General features: G+C 36.3%; 1 protein-coding gene across 2 annotated transcripts in view; it reads left to right on the top strand.

Moving 5' to 3' along the window:
* Positions 1 to 5,436: 5,436 nt before the first annotated feature.
* LOC107681982 (neural cell adhesion molecule L1-like) overlaps positions 5,437 to 24,003 on the top strand; it is a 57,945-nt gene continuing 39,378 nt past the window's right edge. For both annotated transcript variants that reach the window (XM_016478379.1, XM_016478378.1), the window contains exon 1: positions 5,437 to 5,560. The gene's annotated coding sequence lies outside the window, so the exon portion shown is untranslated. The remainder of the gene's footprint in view (positions 5,561 to 24,003) is intronic.

Genomic DNA, 24,003 nt, shown 5'->3' with positions numbered 1-24,003 from the left:
AGACTATGAAAGTTTATTCCCCCCCCCCCCCCCCAAATCTAGGTCTAATTTCCAGCACTAACAGTGAAGGAAATTATGCATCTGCAAATAACTGATTTTTCCATGATTAGTGTTTTCATTCAATTGTTTTAATTCTCATTAAAGGTGTATGCAGTGTGACTTGCTATAAAAAGAGAATTTTCAAGGTCAGACTAAAACTGATGCTGTACACAGGTTACCTCAACAGTGTATGTCCAGAAAAACTTCTCATAATATTTGACTAATCAGTTATGATTTTACATTTCAGACTGGCCAGCAGAGGGAGTGCAGTGATCTAATAGTTATTAAATACACAAAAAAATACTTCTAAAAATAATTTCTAATAATTCCATACGTTTTCTTTCAGGTAAAAATTAATCGGTTATGGTGACCTTTATGCATGATGTTTGATTAAACTTTTTTTTTTTTTTTTTGCAAGTGCCTTTGTTTTTGTTTTGCCTGATCAATAAACAAATCAATAGTTATTAATAATGCAAGCAGTGTGGAGAAAGCATTTGTGCAGGTATCCTAAACAAAGTTGCTCTTATGGTTTTCTCAACGTTTTTCAGTTGTCAGAGTTTATTATCAGATTCATATTTGGGAGAATGTCTAGTGCAAGGCATAAGGCCAGTTCATTAATGAAGTGTGTTTTTTGAAGGAAAGCCAGAGCACTTTTAGTGTAGTGCAGTGTGCATAAATCAGCTTACGTACTGACTATCCTAGAGAAATAAGGAAGGAAATAAATGAGCTGCTTCATTTTTCAGGCCGACTGGAAGGCAATTAACTTCAAGCTCCTAAATGAGAATGTATATTTTAACCTTGAGTAGTGCTAGTGATAATTTCCTGAACAGACGTCCGATTTAATGCTATTATATTCAGCTGTGAAAAGCTTCACTGTATGACCCAGCAAGTCTTATTGTTTGCAGAGGATGTTACAATTAGTTTTAGGCCATCAATTTGAGTTGAATTACTGAAATGAACTTTTCCACGACATTCTAATTTATTGAGATGCACCTGTATGTAATGACATTATCAGTGATCGTGCTTATGGGAAACAATTAAGAGCTGCTAAGATTTAAATAAATGTACTGGTGTTTTTCAGAGTATAATTTTAGATCTTTCAATTCTATGACAATGTGCAAAAAGTCGATGCGATTGAATTAACGGTTGCATTTTTAGTGGCAACATCTTTCACATTTTCACCGGTTGTTCAATGAATCCCACTGCAGAACCCGAAATGTCGCCTTTTAAATGTTTTCTCACCTTTGTTCTTCTGCTTCACTTGCTTCTCATCAGTCTGGAAATGGATTGGGAGTCTCTGCTCAAATCAGAGGCTGAGAAAACCTCTTTCCAGTAGCACAGACACCACTGCGGCTGGCATGACCTCATAGTCAAATTAACTTATGAACAGACTGCATTCTAGCAGTGGCCATTATAAATCATCAAGCGCTGACTTCCTCCTTCCTGTCTTCATCTCTGGTCTCTGTTTCCCTTTATCTTCATCTCTCTCACTCATTTTCAGCACAATAACCAGAGACCTCGGGAGAGCGAGATTAACGTCATAGCTTGTCCCACTTTAGATCCTGAGGAGAGAAGCTGGATGAAACAATTGTGCTGTTTTGTCTGTATTTGTGACCAAAAGACTGAATTAATAATGAAGAGTTGAGTGTGTTACACTGTGGACTCTCTTGCAGATTTAAAACATCATGCAGATGGGATCGGTAACAGTTATTTCCAGCCAGAGAGGTTGCATTTAAATGCACGTTACAACATGGGACCACTCTTGAGGTCACTGGTTTAGCTTGGTTATTTTGCGGCTGCTAATAGGTTAATTGAATTCATGAAGTGGATATGAGGTCATTCTGATGATCTGACCTAGTGTTAATCGCGGAGTAATTGAAGGGTAATGATGGAGGCAGAGCTCAGAGGCTTCTCTCCAACTCATGAATTATTGACAGACCAAAAAGTCCAGATTACTTAAACCTAATATTACAATTAGTGCCACGTTTGCCGTTGACTGCACGGTTAATTTTTTTTTATAAAAAAATAAATAAAACCAAGATTATTGGGGTAGATTTGACTAAATTTCACATTTAATTTGATGCATTACTTGCCGTTTCATAATTATCTGTGAAATGTACTTGCAATTTCTGAGTGAAAATAGTTTCAAAGTAATTCCATTTTTTTCTGTGGGCATGCAATTTTGATGCAGTTTTGCAATCATGCAGCAAATATGTAATTATGCAGTAATTGCATGTATACAAATTATATATACATATTACATATACATGAATTACATGTACAAATATGTAATTATGAAAATATGTAAATATGTAATTACATATAATTATGTAATTATAAATATAATTATTAAAAAATTATTCTATGATGATGCAGATCGTGTGTGTGTATTTATACTGTATATATACATTGGAATATATACACAAACTTTGTAGAGTTGTGAATTGGTAGAGTTTGTACATTTCTGAAGGAAGTCTCTTGTGCTCAATTAGGCTGTATTTATTTTATCAAAAATACGGTAAAAACAATTATTATTATATTATTGCAATTTAAAATAACTTCCAATTCGATAGATAGATTAGGATAATCTTGTACCATATTGATATAAAAATAAGAAAATATATTCAATTTATGAAGTGCCTTAAACATGTTAGGTCAAAGTTTCCCAAAGCCTTTGAGTTTAATAAAAAGCTAATAATGAATTAAATAATAAATGTTAAATTAAAACAATTTTAAAATGAATCAAAATAAAACACTGTTTTTAGGTTAAAGTATACAGTGAAATATATAGTACAGAATCAACAGCTATTGGGATATTTCTCTGTGCATATAATGAGCATATTCTGACTAATTCTCTGCTATTTAAGTGTGGGGAATTATGAAATATATAGGTCATAACTATCGTTGCTACAAAAAATAATGTTTCTTGAATTGCTATTTTGAGCTTGTAGGGATGCAGGTTTGAATCTGATCTGTATAGCATTTTGATCCCAATCCCCCATCTTTGTGTCATTCTTGACTTACCTATAAAAAAAAGTTAAAAAATATGAAAAATCATTAAATGGTAGGCAAGGGCATTGAAATAATCAAATAAGGCATCCCATGTTTTCATTTCCAGTTCATTTTTTCCACCACGTTTCCGCCATCTCTAGAGTGCCACTGTTTTAGAAAAGAGCCCAGCTGTTTGATACAGAAATATCAATCCTACCTATCCTTTGATCATAACGCTGTAATTTGGTTTTTGGTGGTTGACAGTCTATTTGTAGCCTTTGCAAATCACACTTATTCAAAGCAGCTGTTTTGCATGAGCTTTTGTTATTGCATTTGATGCCATTAATGCAAACTGGCAACTCCCTGCGCAAGGTTTTCTAGATGAACCTTCAAGCTTCATTTGTCCTGCCTGATTCAGGATGTGCTCATGGACCTGTCACAAATTGAGATCCTTTAACAGAAGGCTGGGCATTAGTTTCCAGTTAAAGGGCAGCGACTGGTGTTTTTCAGCATGTGTGTGTGTGTGTCATGAGACACCTGCAGGAATGACTCCTCCTGTGTGGCACTGAACACAAAGCCAGATAATGTCACATAACAAAGAGATTCATTCTAACTCACTCACAAGCACTGGCCTTTACTGTATATACAGACTCGTCTGTAGTGTGCTTTCATGCAGATTGAGCAGGGTGATTGTGTAGATGGAGAGATAAAAGCATCTGATTGCTTATTTTTACCTTACATTTTGCAAGGAGTCCCCTTCCCTCATGAATCAAATTGTGCGTGATTCATTAGTCATTCAACCGTGCGCTAGTTTGAGTAAAAGGCTCCTTTAGTCACATTATATCAGCCTCAAGAGTGGCTGGACAGATTTTACTTTTAATTTCCCAGAAGTGATAAAATGGTTCAAATAGGTTAGAGGGGCATAAATGAAAGGTTTCCTCTTGCACGGTTTATTTCACACCTTTATGCTCTTTTTGTGTATAATCTCCATGTACACTGTAAAAATTGTTTAAATATTTTTTTTCATATAATTATAATCAATATTTTAACTCTTTGAAATATTAAATGCTTTTTCACTTGAAGTGAAATTGTATATCATGATAATACATTTATTTTTTATAGTTTTAAACTTGGCTTTAGTAAGGTTTATGATTCAAACATGAAAAAAATAAAATAAAATGAGAAATATATGCATTATATACACGCTACTGTGCATATTAGAATAATTTCTTAAGTATCATGTGACTGAAAACTGGAGCAATAAAAAAAAAATATTAAAATAAATTATTTTTTAAATATAGTATAAATAGTATACAGTAATGTGTACATATATATATATCATTAGAAAAAATATTTTTTAAATGTAAAATAGATGTAATGTATAGATATATAGAAGGTGTGAAAACTGTGTAATATATGATATATAAAGGCGTCTTAAATTTAAAATACAGTATCATTTTACATTAAAGTATACAGTAAAAAAATAGGATTTTCACTTTTTCTTTTCCCTTTTCATTTATTCAACAGTCAAGTTTTTTTTGTCTTTTTATCTGTCATATTCTGTGTCCTATGTATAATTAATAATAATAATAATAATTTAAGATCTTTTAATAAAAGTTTGGATTACTGAAAGAAAATTAAATAATGATAATAAAATACATTATCCTGAAATTAGGTCGTTTCTTTTCTTTTTTTTTTTGTGCTAAGTTTGTATATATCAATATAAATATGCATCTTCTCACAGACAAGTATATTGTTATGAATGCTTAGATTTTTTTTTTTTGGCAACAATAGTGATTATGAAAGTGATTTTTCTTTTCTTATTTTATTTTGTTTTATTTATTTTTTGCACCATATATGCGTATTATACACAAAAAAATAGTATAACTCCACACTCCTGGATCTTCTCTTTCTATATTTCATCCGCCACTTTCAAGGAGAGAGCGTAGGGAGGGATAAACGGAAAGCTTTCCCTGTGCCACCATACAAATGCTGCATAACAATGCACTAATTAGCATAACATATAGTTCTCATTCTTATTACTCACGTCCACCAAACCAACAGCAAGAAGCCTTTAATGGTGCTGTAGAACAGCTCTCTGCGTTTTACTCTGCCTGACTGAATCTCTCCTCCTGTTCTGACAGATCCTGCCAATCGCCGACAAAATTATGGACACATTTCATCTGGCACCAGGGGAATGCAGAGTGGAAATCAGGATGAAGACAATAAAGGAATGGTCAGAGAACGAAGGGAAGGGAGGAGAAGAGGAGAGTGAAGAAAAAGAGGCAGGGAGCTAGAAGAAAAAGGGTGATGTCACTGGCTCTTGATGGCAGCCAATCAGAAACGGGGAGAGGCAGCGAGGGAGCCAGGAGAGGGTGTGTCTTCCTCGCACTGCAGCATCAGCAGTGAAGAGAGGCCACAATCAATCTGACACAGAGCAGGAGACACAAGAACCTTCAGGGACAGATAAAACAACAGAGTTGCCAGAGGAGGACGGAAACCCGAAGCCCGCCGTTTCTGAACTGCAGAGGTGAGTGGAGAAGGCTGTCAGTGATGGTGTCAATAGTATTTAGTATTTAGTGTCTGATGGATGTCAAGCAGAATTGGCTTGTTTTTGCTGATTTTTCTTGTGGTTTGATGATCACACCTTTGAGACTTAAGGTGCAATGATGTAGCAGTGAGGCTGCTGTGTGGTCTTGCAAACTGGAGCTTGTACCATTCAAAATAATCGCATTGTATTTATCATTTATGCATTTTTTTTATTCATTCCTATAGTGTTGCATTTAGACCTTTAAGTATGAAAAAAGCAAATAATATTTTGTTTAAACTTCAGTGTGTTAAATGAGATGCTAAATAAACAAAATATTATTTGCTTTTTTCTTGTGGTTTGATGATCACACCTTTGAGACTTAAGGTGCAATGATGTAGCAGTGAGGCTGCTGTGTGGTCTTGCAAACTGGAGCTTGTACCATTCAAAATAATCGCATTGTATTTATCATTTATGCATTTTTTTATTCATTCCTATAGTGTTGCATTTAGACCTTTAAGTATGAAAAAAGCAAATAATATTTTGTTTAAACTTCAGTGTGTTAAATGAGATGCTAAATGCGTTTTGATTATTTTTAGTTAAATTTTTTTAAAAGATTTCTTTTTTTGTGTGATGTCACATTGTCTCACTCCTTGAGTTGCCCTGTCTCGTAAACAGAAACAGTTCTCTGGTGGATTTGCGCACATCCCGTGTGAAATCAGCAACAGGCTCTTCTGTTTTCATCTTTAATGCAGGACTTCGAGTATTAGTGCTGGTTTGGTTGCATTTTACAGCCTCGTATTGACCTAGACCTAATGCCAACATTTGTTGTATTTAATAAGATTTACTTATAGCTGGCTGTTGTTTCATTTGGAGCAGTTGCTCTAGTGTTGCAAAAATGCATTAATGTTTGAAAGTGCACGTTTTGTTAGCACTGTGATGTTGTTAATAATTTTTGTTTTATCTATGGTTGGTCCTCCCTCCCCCTCGTTTTGCTGGGCCGTGTAATTGTGTTAATCACCCATGAGAGTATTGTGGTGTTGAGAGTACTGGTGGTCCGCAGTGCTGCCCCTCACAGTGGTGTGTTGGTGTGTGCTGTACTGAAAACAAATAATGACACTTTGATGGGGCAGGCGGCAATAGCAAATATATGAGTGTGAGAGCATTGGGTGGGGTCTGCATTTATTTTCAGTCTCTTAAATGCAGACACACTCACCTGGCGGCGCGCCAGCATGTTTGATTCAGGGTGGGTCTCACAGCACTCAGGTTGCAAATTATTAGCACTGTTAGCAAAGTTTAGGGTGTATCGCACTATATAAATCTATATAAAATATATGAAATTCAACAAAAAAACTAAAATGTAGTATCATGGTGCAGTGATTATATTAATTTATATATTATAGGGTTTTCATGGCTTCCATATACATTTTTAAATACATTTTCATTTCATTTCCTTTGATTTTATTACACAAAAGTACTGTGGTAGTACTTTTGGTACAGTGATCATATTTATATTATAGGCATATTATAATATTCATATCCATGGTATTTTCGTGGTATTCCAAGTACTTTAAAGAATAGCATTATTTTACCATAAAATTAAACATTCAATTTGAATTTTACAATATAAGTGCTGTGGTAGTACCATGTCACAGTGATTATTATAATCATTAACCATGGGATTTACATGATGCTCCAAGGTACTTTACAAATGGCATCATAATACCAGGGGCGCTGCTAGGGTTTCTGGGCCCCCCGGACAGCATATTCACTTGGGCCCCCTGCTTTCCCGGGAGGGGGGGGACATGCTCCCCCTCTGTACAGATCATGTTCCCCTCGGTAAATCGCGTTCCGGGGAGGGGGTCCCCCCTCGGTAGAAATCGCGATCGCGTTCCCCTCGGTAGAAATCGCGTTTCCCCCTCGGCGGCCCCCCTCCATCATCGGGCTCTTAGAATCGTCCTAACCTCCCCCCCCCCCATTTACGGCGCCCCTGCAAAATTTTTAATTTTCTCTTACATAAAAGTACTGTGGAAGTACATTGGAACTTTAAAGAATACCATAAAATCATAAAACATGTTGTTACCATGGCACAATTCAAAACCATTGTATTTATGTGGTATTTTTTAGCTACTCTAAATAATACAATCCTAATATTATGATTTTGTTGTGTAATTACAGATTTTCATTTATCCTTACAAATGTATGGTGGAAGTACCATGGTACACTACAGTATTTAATTTATATTCATAAATCATTATATTTACGTCACCCCAAGGTACTAATAAAAACATAATACCATAATATTGTTGTCAAATTTTCATTTAGCCTAAAAAAAAAGTACTGTGGAAATACCATGGTACAATGATTATCATATCACATGAATTGTATTTTCATGGTAGTCTAACGAATACCATAGTACTATGAAACATGTTTTTACCATGGTACAATGATTATCATATTCAAAGCAATGGTATTTATGTGGTATTCCAAAATAATCCAAAGAATACCATAAAAATTCCATGATTTTATTGTATAATTAAACGTTTTCATTTACTTTTACAAAAACGTACTGTGCCAGTACTAGTTTAGAGTGATTATGTTATGTTGTTATGTTATAATTATATATATTATATATTACAATTACTATTGAATTTTTTGTAAATTTTGTATAGAGCTGTTTATGGAATAATGATTGCGATGTTTAAAACCATGGTATTTATGTGGTGTTTCAAGGTAATTCAAAAGATCCCGTGCTTATACCGTGATTTTGTAGCCTCAGTTTATCTCCCTGCAAAGGAATTTTGACTAGTTGCCTGTCGCTGACTGACAATGACTTGTGTCTTTCTAGGATAAATCACTTAGAATTGATTATTGACAAGGTGTCTGTAGACGGCTCACAGGTGCTTGGGCCGTGAGAGTGCGGAGTGATATCCATTCTGTGCTCCACATCCATCATACTGTAGGTTCTCTTGCTTTTACTGTACCATAGAAACAGCATGTGTGCACGGAAAAATATGATCTGCCTCTGCAAAATCTTCTCCTGAGAGGCAGAGGCTTTAATTGAGCTGTGTGCACAGATGGATGGATGGGCTGGAGAGATTTAGGAGGGATGAAAGAAAGGAAAGAGGGTGGGGTCACGTTTGACAGGCGAAGCCGTTGTGCAGGCCGATAATATATGTGCACTTATGTTGTCTGAGGAGATCAACAGGGAGAGAGAGAGAGAATGGGTGCAAGGTCAACAAGGAAGGGACCGGAACGGGGAGGGGTCAATTAAAAGAAGGAGTGAGAAAAAGAGCCATCACTCTTTTTTTGATGGCATATGTTTTGACATCTGAAACACTTTTAAAATAAATTGAAATAGAAACCGGTTCTTTTAAATTGTTATAATATTTCACAACATTATTGCTTTTACTGTATCTTTGATTAAAAATCAATGCAGCCTTAAGCATAAGAGGCTTTTTTTTTTTTTTACAAAATGTATTAAACATCCGTATTAATATAGCAGCATGTAAGAATAACACTATAAACGCAGCTCTCAGATGCAGAGCATCTGTTGTGAATGTGCCGGTTACAGAGGAGCTCTTGGGACTTTGGGAGAAACAACACAGCCCGCGAGTCTCCACAGCCACCTGTTATCGCCTCAGGGCCTTGGTGTCGCTGGCACATCCTGCTCCCAAAAAATCCCCCAATAACACCTGTTTTAAGTACCCATGCAGTAGTGAAAGCTTTACAGCCTACTGCTGCCACTCTGCTGATGGGGGTCAACCTCCAAAGAGAGACAGACACATTAGGTAAAACCATTTGTAGAGGCTGGCGAGGCTGCGGTTGGAGCAGCTCTCTGCAGACAGGAGGGGGATGACAGTGGCAGGACAGAGACGGTCAGACGAGCCTGGAGGACGACAAGGAGGGGGGCAGGATGTATTAGGATGATTTAAAGAGTGCACAATGACGAAACTTCCCTGTTAGGGAAGAATAAGTACTAATAGGTGGAAAAGTGACTAAGTTTCTACACGAGTTCATAAGATGTAAGAAGGGGTGGATGGTGAAGATGCACAGCGGCTCAAAATTTATTTGGACACTTATGACCCATATGTGACCCTGGACCACAAAACCAGTCATAAGTAGCACAGGTATATTTGTAGCAATAGCCAAAAATACATTGTATGGGTCAAAATTATCGATTTTTCTTTTATGCCAAAAATCTATAGGATATTAAGTAAAGATCATGCTCCATGAAGATATTTTGTAAATTTCCTACTGTAAATGTATTAACTTGATTTTTGATTAGAAATATGCATTGCTAAGAACTTCATTTGGACAACTTTAAATGCAATTTTTTTGTGCCCTCAGATTTTCAAATAGTTGTATCTCGGCCAAATATTGTCCTATCCTAACAAACCATACATCAATTGAAAGCTTATTTAAACAGCAAATGATGTATAAAAAATTGACCCTATATATGACTATATGACCCTAGGTTTTGTGGTCCAGGGTCACATATATAAAAATATATGAATACCATTGCTTTAGCTAATTTATATATGTACAATTAAGCTGCCAACATAAATATTATATATAGTGAGAGAGACAGGAAAATGAACAATTATACAAAGTATTTTTGTGAATTGTTCAAAATGGTTTTAAAATGTTATATATTTGCAAATTTAACAATTGTAGAAATTATTTTTTATTATACAGTTCACCTTCTGGTTTTCAAACTTGTTTTACTTTGATAATGTATTATCTAATGAAATTAAAGGTAACACTTTATATTAAGGTGTCCTTGTTACACAAGTTACATTAACTTACTATTATAATAATAATAAATTATGCATAATTACATGCAAGTAACCCTAAACCAAACCCTAATCCTAACCCTAACCATATAGTAAGTACAATTAGTTAAAGGGGTCATATGATGTTGCTAAAAAGAACATTATTTTGTGTATTTGGTGTAATGCAATGTGTTTATGCGGTTTAAGATTAAAAAAACACATTATTTTTCACATACTGTACATTATTGTTTCTCCTCTATGCCCCGCCTTTCTGAAACGCGTCGATTTTTACAAAGCTCATCATTCTGAAAAGCTAGGTGTATGCTGATTGGCCAGCTATCCAGTTGGTTGTGATTGGCAGAATACCTCAAGCGTGTGACGGAAATGTTACGCCCCTCACCATACTGTGATGCCAGGTCCCCGGTCCCGGCGTGACGAGATAAAACACATTACAAACGAGGTACACTCCAAAGAGAAAGTAAAACTTGAAATTGCATCATATGACCCCTTTAATTAATATTACTCCGTATTTAAAGGTATAATTACACTGTAACAAGGACCTTAAAATAAAGTGTAACCAAATGAAATTCATAAATTAAGTGTGACTTAAGCAAACAATTTCTTTGGAGCCCATTATATACGTGGACTGCAATAGAAAACCTTCAAATGTTGATAAGATGATGAAGTTTCCACTAGAGGGAAGATGAGAAAGTAACTGAGGAGAGACTGTAACTGTTCATTTGTAACACTGTATAAAAATTTTCCAGTAAAAGCATTAGGTAAGCAAGAAAGCAATGTCAAGCTTTGAACAAACCTCTTTATTGTTCTTTTCAGCACTCACAAGTGGTTTTTCTTCTTCTTCAAGGCTGTATCTTTATTCATGCATTGCCAGGCAAAATACTTCTCTAGATTGCAATCAGAGTAATGGGCTCTTGAGAATGAATTGCGTTTTTTTTTTTAAACCCCACATGGAAAGCTTCACAAAATGAAGCCAATCATGCAATTGAGGCCGTAATGCAACTGTCTCAAACAGCCGGTCCTAAATATGCTGATGAAATTAACTTATGCTGACAGAGGTCACTTTAAATCACTCAATTCTTTAGATTTAATCACCAAAAAGCAGGCGTAAGTTTGACGATAAATCAAAATAAACCCACATCGTCAACTTAAAGTTCAAACCCGTCTTGGGCAAAGGTTTTCATCTTCTCATAAGCCTGCTAGATTTTGACAGCAGAAGTTGTTCAAAATGCTTTTTATTTGAAATGCGTAGAATGCGACTGACAACATAAAGCAACAAAGTCAAAAATTGTAAAGAGAATATGCAGCTGTGCTAAAACAAGTGCAGTCTCCTCCCACAGTCGAGTGAAATAAAGCCGTCTCTTTGTCTGACAAACATTTGCCTCATTCCTCTTAATATCTCTTTTTAATGAAAGACGCATTATTGACCAAATGAATGAACTCAGTGTGAATCTCTGCTTTCTGAGGGATCTCTCTGTTGTCTTGTAGAGTATGTGAGGAGATGTGTAGTCTATTGACATTGAGTTCTTTCATGAGTTTCCCGTAATAGAAATTTGACTCTTTTTCTAACTTATTTGAATTTTGATTAAACATTGCATCAACTTTCACATTATGCCTACAGCTGCAGTGAATCATTTTCTACATCATTTATGCATCATTTATTGAAAATCTGCTGTTTGGAAGATTTGTTATGAGATGACCTGTACTGGAATGGTTGACCATATTGTGGCCGTGGGCTGACAGTCTGCTAGATTAATGACTGTGGAGATCTTCAAAACAGCCATTGTAGATGTGTGGCTCCTTTTCTTATCGTAATTCAATTTAGAAAATTAGAAATTTGAGATCTTTAATGTCTATACACAGTAACTGGAAATAGGTTGAGGAAAACATAAGTGTTTTTGGTTTAGAGTTCTCTTGAAAACACATAAGTGAGGATTTGGTCTGAGTTTTAGTCTGGGTCTACTTCCGAGATGGTTTATGATCCTAGACCAAGGCCACAAGCCTATTTAGCTGTGGCCACAGCACGTTTTCTATGTTGTTTACGCTTTGATTTGAACGAAAACAACGTATCCGTGTGACACAGCTGACACAGAATAGCATACGCTGTTTACGTTCAGTGGATATTCTCCAAAATGGCACCAGGGTGACGCGGAGGAGACAAATTGTTAAATAAAGTCATTATTTTTGTTTTCTTTGCATACAAAAAGTATTCTCGTAGCTTCGTAAAATTACGGTTGAACCCCTGATGTCACATAGATTATTTTACCAATCTCCTTGCTACGTTTCTGGACCTTGATTGTGGTGATTAAATTGCTGTCTATGGAGGGTCAGAGAGCTTTCAGAATTCATCAAAAAATATCTTAATTTGTGTTCCGAAGATGAACAGAGGTCTTACGGGTTTAGAACGACATGAGGGTGAGTAATTAATGACAGAATTTTCATTTTTGGGTGAACTATCCCTTTAAGATTTATAGTTTTTGATATGTATTGTTTTAAACTTTAATGTTGTGATATCTTTAATATTTTATTTTTTTATATATTTTACAATATTTTTAATTAATCTTTGTATCTTTAATATTTCCATTTTTTTTTTCTCCAGTGGTATAACTTTGAGAGTGTTTGTAGGTTTGTGTGGCAGGCCTGGGGCTTTGAGCGGTTTGTTCTAGCGGAGTCAAAAGCGTTATGTCAGGCATGATATATTCATTACTGCAGGATCAGTGCTCTGGTGAGTGTGATCCCCATGCACTCCACTAATTTAATCTCACCTACTGTGTCGTCTTATTTCACACCGTACCCGCCAACCACCCAGAAGCACATTAAGACCTGGGGATGGTGGGGCAAGTCAGGACCAAGGAAAGATACAACACATCCCTCTTACAGAGTCGGTGCTCAGATGGATGATAATCAAGAGAGAAGAATCGTGAGAATCACACATTTTAGCCGTCCTTTTTCTGACAAGGCGACTGCACACATTTGAATGAATTAGACGTTAATTGTAGTCTTGATGCTGCAGTTGTGATGTTCTGCTGAAGTGTGAAGTTGTGTTTGATTAAACCACCCACTTCTTCTGCTGCCAGACAATGAGCAGCAATCCTGCCCATAGACTAACAAAACACTGTAATATAGACGCTGCCACGCACAATGTGATTTACCCAAGTTGAATGTGTTCCTAAATCAACATCCTTGGTTATGGAACAATATTCCTATCAAACAATAACCCTATCCTATAATTACAAAGAAATGATAGGTCGATAAAGTCACATGGCTTAAGTGTATTTCTCAAGCCATGCACCATTTTTGAATAGCTTTTCAGATGCCGTCACAGAAGGGTGATTTTACAAGGTTGCTTGCTACACAAAGGTGCGGTCACATTTGCAAAATAGGTCTATTGTCAATAAGTGTAGTGATCTATGGAGCACAGCACACACAGAAGTCACTTTCAAACCAAACAGCTTTCGGACAGGCAATGCGTTGAATCCATGAGACCAACTTGAACGTGTCGCGAAATCTATATGGGGAAATCTTTCACCCTCGTGAAATTCCAAATCACATGAATTCCTATTGAAATTACTGGCTTTCAATGATAAAGGTGAACAGTGAAATGCACTTTATTTGAGCTTTGAACAGAAAAAAGTATTTGCAATTTGATATATTACATAAAGAAAAAAGGACTCGTAAGCTGCGTCCAAATTCATTAACTACACTTAATTATGTTTTGCAAGGGTGCAGGTATTTCCATATACTATAAGGGAAGAATGTATATTAGTATGGGATTGGCTGTGCTTCAAAAGGTCAGCAGCAAATGAAGTTATCCGAAATCGCATACTTTCCTACTACATAGAAGCCAAAAAACAGTCCTTTACGCAACTGACACTGGTATACGACAATGATACCATGACGTATATACAGTAGTGCATCTGAATTTAACTTTTACTGCCTACATTTGTACTAAATAGAACAGTTACAATGTAATTACTTATTCAAAAGAAGAACCTTCTTGGACAGTCTACGATTTTGGACGCAGCCACAGAAATTGTTTGAACTCTGGCCATGATGAGACATTGTTTAACCTGAGCACCACACAGTGCTGGCACTTTAGTTTAGTGCTTTGCTACATGTCAAAAGGTCTTAAAAATATTAGTTAAGCCCCTAACTCAAAAATCTGATTGGTTGATAGAAAATTTTCTCCAGTATTGGCCGGAATGTTCAGCCAGGAACAGGTCTTGCTTGGATAAATCTCATTAAGCACACTCCAGTGAGGGAAAAGTGTGACATTTTTACCCAGAAATGCTCTCGAATATCTTATTTCCCTTATATCCTGCCCTTAGCAATGGATACAGTATGGATTTATTACTAGAAACATTATCACAGCTAAGCTTAGCTTTTACTCTGCCTTCAAGCAGTGTGTGTGTGTGTGTCCATGTGTCGTTTTCTCAGGTATTTCAGCTTTCACTTTCTCCTCCTTGCATGTCGTGTGAGGCACGGTGCGTTTTCACAGACGAGAGATAACTGTAAAGCCAGCAGCGTCTGTGCTTATGATGTTGATGTATTCCTGCAGTGCACCACTGCAAAATCTACTGCGCTGTATCTTGACGCACACTTTAGGGAAAAAAGAGCTGATAAACAACAACAAACTTGAGAGATGTTATTCCGCATAAACACATTTGGATTGAGCAAAGCAAGATGAAAGGGCATGGAAAAGTGGAGAGGAAAGGAAGAGGAGAGAGAGAGAGTTGTGTTTAACCGAAGTGCTAACGGTGGCAAATTGGGGGTACGCTGAAAAATGAGAGAGCTGAGGGGACAAAGAAAAAAGAGATGGAGAGATCTTATGGAGGGAAAGATGCAGGGTCATAAACGATGCTAAGAAGCTTAATGAGGTAATTATGCAGTTGGACAATGGGATGACCTGAGGGGAGAGGGGCTGGGTGGGGCTCCGGGATGAGTGCAGGATGAAGATGTGCATCAATAAATTACAATGGATTATATTTCTCATAGTTAAAATGTATTATAGGTCTCATATCTTGCCATTGTTTAAGATCTGCACAATAACCTAGTACATCTTATTTGTGTTTTTACTGTAAAATAACAAATACAAAGTCTTCATGAAAACATTCCAAAATGCTTTGATGTGGTCTTGTTAAGTGCTCTTTGTCTGCTTTAAGTGAAGTAACTTCACTGTACTTAAAGCAGACAAAGACCGCTTATAAATAATAATAATATTTTTTCTCAAACAGCTATAATATCTGATATCAGATCAGATGAATGTGTACACATTTGCTTTGAACTATTTTTATTGTAATATCAATTTGATTATTTTGATGGTAGCTTTTAGACAACTGTTGATAAGTAACTCTGCGACTACATGTCAACTAGCAGTCATTAGAGTATTAGTAGACTGTCTGCTAAATATCTGCTAACACTTTTTTTGACCCTCTCTCTCTCTCTCTCTCTTTTTTTTTTATCTCTCTCAGGAGTTGAAGCCTTTCTGTCCATGCAGCAACTGATGGAAAAGGGGGTCTTTTTTTTATGATGTTGTATTATGTGTTATTGCAAAAATGAGTATATACAGTATATAAATATGCATTCTTGAATCATTCTTGAGTCTTGTGTCTTGCCTCTCTACAAACTTTTACATATCTAGCTGTAAATGCTGCTGATTTAATTTGATTCCATCTTTATTATACCTGATAATGAGCTCATTAGTTAAACTTAAGGGGGCTAATCAATATACAGTATATTTCAAGAAACTAAGACTTAAGGTACTCCACTTTTTCAGTTGTTTAAAGACTGAAATACATTTTTCATTTATATTTTGTGTAAATTCATTTAAATTTAAAATTGTTAACTCAAAGCAGGTATTACGCACTTTGTAATTAACATCTGATGCATTTATAAATCAAAAATCACAATTGAAATAAAAAAAAATAAATGTTCCTGAGATTCAATATCTTTAACAACATGTACAAACATTACTACAAACTAAACCACCAGGGTCCTAGAAATGCGGTCCTGAAACTGCAGCCTCCGCTATATTATCCAATTCGGTAGGTGGCGCTGTTACAAAAGAATAGGGTCCTACAACTGTGGTCCTAGAACTGCGGTCCTGAAACTGCAGCCTCCGGTTGTGCAGGAACACGCTTCTCGAATAGGGCTGTGCCTTTACAGCTTGTTCCTCAGATACTCTGCTAAAAAACATCTGTTTGGTTTTGATTATCATGTCTATCGCGCTGAAATCATGCATTTTAAAGCCATATCAGTTTAAACTTCTGATATACGGTTTTCTGAGCAAACACATGTGAAGCACGCACACGGAAAGTGGCTGTCACACGGCATGTGAGTAGTAAACTAAGTTCTCTTTTGCACCTTATTGCACTTAAACTGTCAAATACACACAAGTTTATGTTGAAAACACAAACGAGTTACAAAAACAGAGTCGGTTATGTCTGTGCAGGTAAACAGCTGGGAAAGAAATCACATGTTTGTATTAGATCTGTGTATTAAGTGACATCAGCGTAATATACAGTACCTATACTGCTGTCTACGCTGTTAATATGACCCAAACAATAAAATTAAAACAGAAAATCACTCACTGCTCTGGACTGAATAACTTCTATAGCTTTAATAAGAAGACATTTCTTACTTGAATGCTGCTTTTAAATGCTCTAGCGTGAAGATAAACATGGCAGATTGTGTGCAGTTCACTCAGGGTGGGGTCTCTGCTAATATGGCAGTGTTCATCAACATTCATGTGTGGGGCCTGTAAAATGTGATGTCACATGTTACAGATTCTGGGAACGCTTGTTCTGAGACACTGCTTATGATTTATGGGCATTAAAAAAAGGAGCTGGTGGATTTTTATCATTATAGGGTGGTTGTGTACACACACTGCCAACACACATGTTCAAACAAGTTGTAAAAGTGAATTTTGCCCTTTAAAAACTGTATAAACTATAGAACAATAGTGGATTTAACATCAAAATTTGATCTAATCCCTTTAAATACTTTGGTCAGTTCTAGAATACTTTATCAGAATCAGAATCAGAATCAGAAGAGCTTTATTACCAAGTACCAGACAGCCAGCTCTTTAACCTCCTGTCTGTGAGCAGACTCATCTCCGTCCTTGATGAGGCCGATGACTGTAGTGTCGTCTGCGAACTTCAGGAGCTTGACAGAGGGGTCTTTAGAGGTGCAGTCATTCGTGTAGAATGACTGCATGACTTTATGCAGTTTTATACGATTTATTTTTAGTGTCATGTCTGTTGTTCAACTGGTTGAGGTTGATATGGTATTTAGAAAGTAATTTGTAATAAGTAATGCAAAACATTTTAGAGAGAGTTATTAGTACAGTAATCTAATTACACTGTTGAATATGTAATTAGTAACTAGTTATTGACCTTTCGCAGGGAGTTTGATTGACAGGCGATTTGACCAATCATAAAGCTGATTCTGCCATTTTTGTCCGACAAACAAACCAGATAGGACAGAAGATTAATGTCAGTGGGCTTGAACTTGAACTTGAAAAATTGTGTATTTTACTTCTGAAACAAGATACCTTCTCATGTTCATTCATGTTTATTTTATGCTATAATTAGTAAAGAGGAAGAGGCGATCGGTTGGCATGCTGCTTGAACTGAGGCGCTAACAGCAATCTGCCACGACACATTAAAGACCCACATAACGGTATTTATTGTTTCAATTTCTTAAAAAATGACAAAATTTGAAAGCTGAGACTTTGTTTCATACCAGAAGTAACCTTCTCTGTCTTGTCTGTCGGCACGTTGTCAGTTTTCCCTTTGCTCCGCGATGTATTTTTCACTTCGTGAGAACATGATGTGTAGCGTGAGAGCGCCATGGCTTGTCGGACATAGCAACAGTAATGAAGAGTGGCGGGTCTTTGCGAATGGTCAATTAATTGCTTTTTTAGAGTAACTTACCCAACATTGGTGGCAAGGACAGTTAAAACGCTAGATGTTTACGTGAGAGTGATGCTTGCACTTGCAAATGTTGCTAGGTTGTTGCTAGGTGGTTGCTGGAACACTAACTTATAGTCGCTTGACAGTTTTAGGTTGCTAGGACATTGTTATATGGTTTTTTAAGGTGTCCTTGTTGGTTTATAATATGGATGCTAGGGCGTCTTGGGTGGTTGCCAGAGCATTTATATGTTATAGGCAATTGTAGGTTGCTAGGTGGTTGTTATGCCATTGATAGGAACTTCTTGGTTTCAGGTGTAAGCAATCTAGAATTAATTTGCAACCACATATGCTAATAATTTCTAGCTTGCTAGGTGGTTACAATTTCTGGGTCAATTTACTCAGTTTCAGGTGTCATTCATATCTGTAGCACAAACAGTATGGCACACATTATGTGGCAGTTTGAATACTTTAGGGGTAATGGTTTGTTCAAATCTCTAACCATAAGTATGAGCAATAATAATAGTGATGCTTCTCTTATCAAAAGTGTGAAAAAAGTAGAACTCTGTCAGACTGTGCATATATATGTATGTATGTATATATATATATATATATATATATATATATATATATAAAAGAGAGCAGAGCGAGAGCAAGATGATGCCTGGAGCCATTAAAATGTCACAGCTGACAGTGATAAACTGTGACAAAGTGCATACAGACACACTCACACATATGAAATCAAAGTGTGTATATATATATATAGTGTATATATATATATATATATATATATATATATATATATATATATATAAAAGAGAGCAGAGCGAGAGCAAGATGATGCCTGGAGCCATTAAAATGTCACAGCTGACAGTGATAAACTGTGACAAAGTGCATACAGACACACTCACACATATGAAATCAAAAGCCTGCGCTACAAACACATAGACACACACACACACACACTCGCAGGATGCCACAAGCACAACCAGAAGATAATAATGCCCTGCTTATCTCAGCAGCCTCTGACACTAATTAGCAAATGTCATTTTACTGGTACAAAAAAAACCTAAATATTTATATAGTGCAGGTTGATTCCCCTCCTCTTAAGGCTATCTGAGTATGGGGAACGCTGCCTCTGTTTCTCTCTTCTCATTCAGTGGTCCTTTCCAGTATTTCGTCTTACACTCTGTCGGTTTTTCTTCTCCCGCAGTGAAGCCACTGTCAGGCCACCTGTCTGGTTTATTTTTATAAGGATTAGACATGCGTTTCGTCATCTCTCTTGTGTAAAAGAAGCTACAATGAAGTGTAAATTTCTGTGATATGTAAGCTGCCATTGCTACGGCTGTGGCTCACACGCTCTGTTAAGTGCTGTGGAACACTTCCCACTATCGTCTCCGCCGCTCGAGCCAGAGAAGATGTCTCTGATCGCCTGTAATATACACCATCAGGGTAGTAACTCAATCTGCTCTAATGTGGCTGATAATGTCTCTGATAATGACATGGGTATGGAAGGTTGGTAAACTCATTTTGAGGAATTGAGGTTGACACTGGGTCCGATATGCTGACCAGTCCTGAGTCGTCCACCTTGGACAGAATGAATTAGGGAGACCATCATGGAATCCTAATTGCATTTGGGAGAAGATGGTGCTGGTGTCTTTGCTCCATCTGTTCTGTTACGTGTGTGTGTGTGTGTGTGTGTGTGGAGTATCAGAAATACTCTGTTTTCTTTTTTTCTGTATGTTTTTGTTGTTGTTGTTGATTTACATTTTGAAATTAAGTTGTGAAAATAAACAAATAACAATGTTCTACAATACCAGGCATTGGCAAGTATCTGGTATGTACAATATCTGAAACACATTAAAAGTAAAGTAAATTTAGCAGCTGCGCATCTATTTATTTGTTGCATATAGGGACAAAAAGACACAGCGTTTCTTCTCTTCTAGTTATCTATCCAAAGCAGTTTCACTATGAGAGTGAGCATAAATACTAATAACTAAACATTTAAAACTGAATCACCCCACTCCAAATAATGTTTATTATTTTTAATAAATCATATAAATTTAAGACTAAATAATTGCAATATAATTTAAATGATTGAATTCTGTTAAATAAATTATTTTGTTAAAAGTTAATATTTTATTTTGTACTGCATAATTGCTTATATCAATATATGTGATTATATGTTTAATAATAGATTTTTTAATCCCCATACTGTGTACTATTATACTATATACTATTATATTATAATATGTTATAATGATAGCAGCATACATTTATTACTTTTATTAAATTAATTAAACCATTTTAGGATTAAATAATATATATATATATATATATATATATATAATTGAAATTATTGAATTCTGTGTTAAATAATAGATTTTTTATATTGTATTATAGTATATTATATTATATTATAGAATATTATATTATATTATAGATTGACAGACAGTCCTAGTAATTAAGTACACACATACTGCATAATTATGATAGCAAAATAAACTTATTAATTTAATTAAATCAAATTTATTGGCTTGTCAGCTTGAAAAAGAAAAAAATGCAATATCTTTTGTTCCAGACTCTGAAACAAAACCACTAGAGAATCACTAGTGTATTCATCTGGCGTCAGCTCTGTGTAGTCAAACACTTTCTATGGCTTTTCATCGGTTCTGTAACTGCTGGGAAAGGGCAGTGCGGATCCCCATGTGCTCTCTTTATTTCTCTCTCTCCCTCTTTCTCTCCATTTCCCCTTGTGTGCTCTGCTGAGACTCAGCCAGGAATCAGGGCCAACTACCGCTGTCATCTCTTATCAGCCTGGAGAGAGGGAGAGAAAGAGAGACGAGTGAGAGAGCCCCGGTTACAGCTGAGTCCCCTTTTAGAGTACATAGCCAGACACGGGGAAAAAAGGAGGAGAAAAGGACACACTGGCCCCAGATTACAGATGCGATTGGGGGGAAAAACAAAAGATATTAGAAGAATGCGGCATATACTCACTCCGTGTGTGTGTGTGTGTGTGTGTTTGTGTGTAGTTGCCCACTGGGGCAGCGTTGTGATATATTGCTTTATATAGAATAAGGACAAATGCAACGCGCTGTGCTGTGTCACATTACAACAAGACGGGCCAGAGAGTAATATCATGACCGAATTGCTTGCGTTTGATCCCAAACATAGTGAAGTGTCATACCACACCCCGACTTTAACAACTCCGAGGCAGAGCTGGTTGCAGGAGATAACGTGTTGCCTTTGATGGGCCCAAATCAGTATGTGCTGAAAGGCTACGACCGCTGAGTCTGAAATCGAGTTCCACAGTGCTTTCTGATGGGCGTAATTAGATTTGCCACCAGGGAAAAATCCCATCATAGGGACACATATTTGCCCGGAAGAGGCAGTAAAAAGCCACACACCATGGCCCGCACCCCTCGCTATGACTTGTGGGTACCTGTGGAGAAAATTTACATGTGATTGATTTCAACTAGCATGTAGAGGAATGGGTAATTAATATCTATTAACTTGAAAGACAAAACTACTTAAGATGCAGTTTAGAGAAATATGGTGGAAGCAATATGTTTGTTGTTGTCTTTATGAAGTTATGGTCTCTTGAGTTTTATTAATGGGACGGTGGGTACAGTCTGTTTCTGATGGAGGATGTGTGTTTGCCTGAGAGTGCAGTTTGCTCACAGACTGATGCGAAGAGAAGCAGGCATCTGAGAGTAGAGGAGAATGGGAAATTGGAGGAAGAGAGATTAACTGGAGATATCGACGGAGACAGCTAGTTAACGAGAACAAATCTTCCCAACCTTCATTGGATTACAACGGATATGTGTGGGCGGCTGACATTTAAGAAAGTTCGAAAAAAACATTTCCAGCGAACAAGACATTCACGTCATATTGAACATACTGTTGGAAACACTTAAAAGTGTTGGATTTAAACTCACTTGTTGTTCATTTTCACAAAAACCTTGCTTTTTTATATAAAAATATATTATATTCTTTCTCTAAGGATGGTAGTAATTCAGTCCCTTTGCTTTCCTGTTCCCTCTGCAATAACATATAACATCCTTAATCTATCTCTTGCTGAAAGAAATAAGATCAGAAAGAATCATCTTGAGGTTGAAGGTGAAGTTCTGTCTGAAGTTAATGTTGTTCTGTTTGTTGACATAGACACTCTGATAAAGCTTGAACTTCTCAGTGAATTTCTTGAAGGCCTAACTCTTGTGTTTAAGGGTTTTTGGATACCAGACAAAGCGGATGTCATCTGATGGGATCTGGTGAAGAGACAGGATCCAGGAAAAGTGTCAGTCTTTGGCAGAGTTAGCATCCTCATATCAAATGACTATATAGCTTTTAATGACCAAAAAATATATAAAAGTTTTCCATTTTGCTGTTGCACTTTATGACTTGAGCTCTGAAAAAGTTTATAGCACATATATGTCATTCTCTTACAAAATCTTTCAGAACTGCTAACCTCTGTATTATGCATGGCCTGCAGAATTTATAGTACTGATTTTTTCCCCCTCCTGAGTGAGAAGAGGAAAAGACGTCTTGGAGCATTATGACATATTTTGATGTTCATCTTTATTCTGGTCTAGATAGACATAAATGAGCTCTTATTAATATTCCAGAAAACTCAGCAAATGCATATGAATAATGAGGACAAATGAGCATGAATATGGTGCCCTTTGCTGTCTCATTGCTTTCTTCTAAGCATTAGAGGCAAAAATCCTAGATTTTTTTTTATTACGAGCACTTTTAGATATGTCAGATAAGCTATTACCTAACATCAAATTAGCCTAATATAGCTAGTTTTAAACATAAAATGTCTATCTACTCTTGAAGAGTTATTTAATTCCTTGTTGTAAACAACTATTTTTAATTATTTATTCATTTTAATTACCAAACATGTAATATTTAGCCGTGTCCTACATTTTCCCCAGTTAAAGAAATTCTTTAAAATTGTGACACCTAAGAAGTAATTGTGACACTTTCTACAGCACTTTTCATTTTACATTAAAAAAATAATTTTGTCCATTTGATTTTTGTTTATTTATTGTTTAAGAATTACAAGCTTCATACAAAATAAAAAGAGTAGAATAGACCAATTTGGTGTTTGCAAACAGAGATGACGTTTTTGGTTTTTGGTCTATCTGGTGGTAGAAAATGACAGCTTTCAAGTAGCAGTCTATGGAAGCCATGGCATAAAAGTACATTTGAGTTTATGTTTCAAAATTCTGACTTTATTCTCACAATTCCGATAATATATCGCACACTTCTGATATTCTCTCTTTTATCCTCGGCTCAGAATCAGGAGTATATATCCCACACTTCTGGCTTTTTTCCTCAGAATCAATAAACTCGCTATTGTTGAGTTAAATCGAGTTATAAAGTCTGAACTAGGAGATTTAAACTTGCATTTGCGAGAAAAAAAAGTCTGCATGTGATGTAAATATAAAACCGGCCATGTAATATTAAGATTTTGACATCCTGAGGTTGACACTCAACGTTAAGCAATGTTGAGCAATAGAAATACTTTTGGATCCATTTTGCACCCTGAAAGTGGCACATATTAAGACAGCTACTTCTTAACAGTGTTTGACAGCCTGGACTGTAGCGTCACATCAGCCAGCTGTGTGCTGAGGAAAACATAAGGGACATGCAGAAGTTGTGCCAAGAAGAAAGTAGCGACAGATGAGGAGAGATAGATCGAGAGAGAGAGAGAGAGAGAGAGAGAGAGAGAGATGGG

Source organism: Sinocyclocheilus anshuiensis, unplaced genomic scaffold (genome assembly GCF_001515605.1).
Source record: "Sinocyclocheilus anshuiensis isolate Anshui unplaced genomic scaffold, SAMN03320099.WGS_v1.1 scaffold2090, whole genome shotgun sequence".
Classification (NCBI taxonomy): Eukaryota; Metazoa; Chordata; class Actinopteri; order Cypriniformes; family Cyprinidae; genus Sinocyclocheilus; species Sinocyclocheilus anshuiensis.
The sequence above is the reverse complement of the archived record's forward strand: the minus strand, read 5'-3'. Positions and strand labels throughout refer to the sequence as shown.